Source organism: Amblyomma mixtum, chromosome 5 (genome assembly GCF_055824585.1).
Source record: "Amblyomma mixtum isolate Tamu chromosome 5, ASM5582458v1, whole genome shotgun sequence".
Taxonomy (NCBI): Eukaryota; Metazoa; Arthropoda; class Arachnida; order Ixodida; family Ixodidae; genus Amblyomma; species Amblyomma mixtum.
The window spans coordinates 159,943,317-159,948,178 of NC_143016.1; the positions used below are offsets into that span (position 1 = coordinate 159,943,317).

Genomic DNA, 4,862 nt, shown 5'->3' on the forward strand with positions numbered 1-4,862 from the left:
ATAAGCTAATGCATTTGACATCTAGCCTTATGAAAAGCACACCTTTCACTCAGCTCTGGCCACTTTAGACGTGCCGTTGGCTGCGGTTTCAGTGCGAAACAGGCTAGGCGTACCAACGACTACGGCAGCCAAGCAGCAGCGTAGTCCATCGCCAGACGTGCCTGCGCACGGCATCATTTTGAAAAGATTGGCACCTGAGCCAGCATGCTCAGTCTTTGCTCGAAATCATTCTAATAACAAAGCTGTTTTGACTGTTCTGGTGCGAACTTTATGCATGTATAGCGAGCTAATCTGTGCTTGATCACTGTTGCCTGCATGAAGGAATACTCCCTGCATGGAGGTGCAGCTGTGAATGACGCCGAAGCCACTATAACTTCGCTTTTTTATGGTGGACAAATTTTTCACAATGGCTTTAGGTGCATCCTGCGTTGCGTTAGCGGAGCGACGCACGTGTGCCTGCTGTGTGCTCGTGAACTGCTTATGTCGCATGTGTAGGCTCCCTACGCTTACGCCGCACCAGGTTCCTGCCCGAACCACATTCAGATTGTGTCTCTTTTCGCTTTGTGCCCAAACCTTGCTCTTGGGGCAGGTTACGGGGTGACGGAAGCCATGTGTGGCGTCGGGCGGAGACAGTGGGGCTTCATCTGCATTTACGCAGAGCTCTTGCCGAAGGGACGGTGATCAAAGCCACAGAGGTGCAGTTCCAGTAAAGTTATCTCCAAAGGGTTAATTTGTGAAAAAAAAAAATTTAAAGGACACTAGCATTTTTTAACGGCCGTCTCCCTCATCACACCAAAATTCAAGGGTTTTCGAGGACCCCATGAAAATTCCTGAACTCTCAAGGCCCTTAAAAACACTTCTTCCAAATTCAAGGGTTTTCAAGGTTTTCAAGGACCCGCATGGACCCTGGAAATATGTGTTCAATTCCTTGTCTCAATATGATACATGCACTGCATTGATGACCCATAAAGTTGCCATCTATGGCTGCTCTTTTAGCTTAATAATTGGCTTCTGAAGATTTGTGAGCACACCACACATGTCAATTATTTTTGCAGCATGTGGAACCAAGTCTGCCGAGAGTTTCTCAGAAAGTATGCGATAAATCTTCATTCTTTGGATACATCGCTCAACATGTATCCTAGCAGTCGCAACCTTGTAAGTTTCAAAAACTTCTTCTCTAGTAAATGGTTCATTAGGACGGGCAAACACTGGCATATGAAATTTAACACCACGGTCTGCCAGCTGACTTCTTATTTGCGGAAACCCCTTGTCGGCCAAGACAATGTCACCTGGGTTCAAAAGATGTAATATTCCACTATCTGTTGTGATTAAGGAATCTGTGGCACGGCCACCATAAGGTCTAGACAGAAAGCTAATTATTCCACTTGGCGTGATGCCAACAAGAAACTTCACTGTATAGCAGCCTTTGTAACTAGAAAACATGAGAACTTTTTCATGCACTGTAGTTGGCGCAGAGCAAGGGACCTCAGGGCAATCAATTATGACTCGACACTGGCTGTAGTGTGGCTTGAAGCAGTCTGGCATCACAAGTTCATTTGTTGCCTTTGAGGGCCAATATATGAGGGGTCGCATTTTCTGGTGTAGAATATTCAGGACGAGAAAGAAATGACGGGAACATGTTGTTCGATGAATACTAAAAAAGACTGCTAGAGCTGAGTATGATAAGTTTAACTTAATCTTCATTAAAAACAGTAAAAGCTTGTTTGATGTGCTCACAACTTCAGCATGCCGTTGATGATTCACAGAAGCAAGCAGGATATTTTGCAGCTTGTCAAATACTGGAATAGAGACGCCAGCAATGGAAGTCAGAACTTCTGCCCTTTTTGGGGGGTTACAAGCTGCCACACTCTGGTACCCAGTGAAGCCAGAAGTAGGCACTGTGTCAACCACATTCATTGGGTCACAGGCAGAGTCCCTAGTTTCGAAAGATGTGCCTGATGCTGCATCCCTGCAGCTTTTCTTCCAAGGAAGCACAGCCTGTTAGAAACAGATGAAAATTAGTTTTCAGTGCTGCTTGCGTGCATGTTCCAAATACCAAGAACAATAAAATAAAAAGGGGGTACTTGTTTTTGTGAGAAATGTGCAATTAAACAGGATTTACTTTAAAAACCATATAACAGAGGACAGCGAAAGACAGGAAAAAGAGATAATAGAATTTAGCAAACTATATTTTATTTTGCTTGGTGTATCATGCATGCACTCCACTGGCACATGCAAATGAAGCTATAAATATGCTACCACAATGTAAACGAAGCTGTTGGTTGGTCCAATTGCTCCGTATATATGCTCTTTTGTCCATGCACGGTGTGCACGGCAGGGAGAGGAAAATGCATCAAGCACATTAGTTGCAGTGGCAGATAAATGGCACTTACCTGTGTCTCAGCATCGCATCCTGTCATACAGCATAAAAAAATACTTGGCAAGTCACTGCTTGAAGCCCATGTGCAAGGGTCTGTTTGTGTTTCCACCTGCACAAATATACGAGCGTAGTGTAAGCTGCCACACAATTATACCTTTCCTGCTACTTGCAGTCAAAAGTGCAATGCAGTGAAACCAAGCTTCACATCGACAAAATAAACTGAGACAGAGAGAAAAGATCTGGCTGCTCCGCCCCTCACAAACTGCCTCATACTCTGTCTATGAGCTCCATTCTGTTCTGGCCTGTCCTAGCTGCCTTGAACCCTACACAACCCTTTAAAGCAGGCTGGATACTGAGAAATATTGATAGGTATATAGCCGTGGGTTACGATGATCAGCATGGGTGAAACACTTTCCTTGAGGAAGGAATGCCAATTAATATTAGAATAATATATATAGACAGCATGCCTCCCCTTTTTTTAATTTGCTGAAAACAAAAGATTGCTTGTAAGAGTTGGGGCAGTGATACATACGCTCCTCTTTGTGAGCTCCAAACCACTGTGTGCAGAGCATTCTTCCTCCGGAAGGTCGGCTGGAGCAGGATCACTGGTTGTTTGCAGCTCACGTGACCGCAACCTGCAGTTGGTATATTGGATTCAAGGTGTAGGTGCCCCTTACTAAGGGTTTTTTATATAAGCAAGCAGCTAATTAGCCATGACAAACCTGCAAATTTGGCATGCTCTTAAGCACACTTGGAGAAATTTCAGTGTGTACCTTTGTCCGTACTGACAATGAGCCACAACGTAGTTAATGTTGCCCCTTTGTTTCACTCTTCATCTCGACTTACAAGAAACCTCACATATGGTAATTTTTGATTTTGGGGATATTAGACTGGTGTAAAGCGTTCTCAAGTGGACCAAACAAATTTATAAACCATTATCAGTAGAGCCACGGCAGCCTGTGCGAAGCATTCAGTGACAAGTAAACAAATGCAAAGCAGCTGAGTAAAGACTGGAGACCCTGCCAGCCTGATTGCTCACCTCTTTATGAGCCAGCTGTGGTTCAATAAGCTCAAATTAAATTAAAAGGCTGGCACCACAGAACTTTTGCCTCGTCTGTCATCATGCGAGAAGTTTCACAACATTATGTCATGTAATTACCTGACTAGCATTACCAAGGTTGAAATGAAAAGCAGCAAGGCAACCAGAAAGCGAATTACCTTTGGTACCTCTCCGATGACCCTGGGTTCGAGCATCTGTAAGCAGTTGGAAATACTGTAGGTAGGTATGATGGGCTCCTCGGGTCATTTGATTTTTCGCCATTCACGAAATGCTGGCTGCAGAGCCTGCTGTTTTTGGTAGGCTCCCAAGGGCTCCCATCTTTGCTAAATTCGAAAGAAAGCAAAGCAAACGTGCGTCAACAAATAAGCTGTAAGAAGTGTTAGTCAAAAACGAATACAGGCGATTATATATTTAAAACTGTCCAAGAGCTTACAACCAGCTGCTTTCCGATTACATACAAACAAATGCAAAGATAAAGCAAGGTGGCCTGAAGTAAGAGCCACAATCATGACATATTTTCCGCGTAAGAATCAAACCACCACAACACTGTTACACAGCACAAATATGCTGAATTCATGCCAGCTATAAACCGCAATATTTGCGCAGATACGAAAAGCCGCAGCATGCCAATTCCGCAAATACACGCAGCGAATGATATTCCGTAACAAAGCGAAAATTTGAGCCAGCTGTGCAAAATCCAGAGCGAGTAGTATGCACACAGTAGCAACGCTTCATAGCTTGCGCGTCGCTAAACACACAGGTGCATAATGAGTTCGGAAACGATCTAGAGCCACGCGTGAAACATCATGCGATTCGTGCTGCGTTCGCTGTGATGAAAAGCGCCGTGCACAAGACGCGCCATAAACGATCAGTTGAGCCACGTGAAAAAGCGAGCAACTTTCTTTCGCATACAACTATGAAAGCAGCAATCAAAATGAACTGGTGATGCTTGACAGGGCATACATAATAGCACCATTAACATTTCATACCCGCACCGTGAAAGCGCTGCAGTAAATATTACAAAAGCAACGAGACGCGAGTAGCTAGCACTCACTTTTTTCTCCGGACGGCGACGATCCACTGTTTTCTTCGCTCCTGTTCGTAAGGGCGGCCAGGAAACTTGTAGAAACGCGTTCCCGGGGAGCTTTTGTAGCTGTTCGAGCACCCCACTACGCAACAGTTGTTTTTAGACATGGTCCAGGCTCTAAGAGAAGCATATGCACCGAACGAACGCGATTTTCATGCGCCAGAACCTCGACTGCGTAAAAACGAGACGAGAAAGGCCCGGCGGAAGCCCCGCTTGTCTTTCGTGACGCCGCCGACAGGCGGCGCAACCTCTGCAATGCTCAGAGCGTATAGGGTTTAACGTTCCAAAGCGACTCCAGCTATAAGGTACGTCGTAGCTGAGCACACCGAATAATT

At 45.0% G+C, this 4,862-nt stretch overlaps 1 long non-coding RNA gene across 1 annotated transcript; it reads right to left on the reverse strand.

Moving 5' to 3' along the window:
* Positions 1-1,764: 1,764 nt before the first annotated feature.
* Positions 1,765-3,089, reverse strand: LOC149344297 (uncharacterized). Its single transcript, XR_016282763.1, has 3 exons — positions 2,913-3,089; positions 2,394-2,489; positions 1,765-1,998 (listed from the first exon to the last, which is right to left on the reverse strand). It is a non-coding gene; the product is annotated as an uncharacterized LOC149344297 (long non-coding RNA).
* Between the last annotated feature and the right edge of the window lie 1,773 nt (positions 3,090-4,862).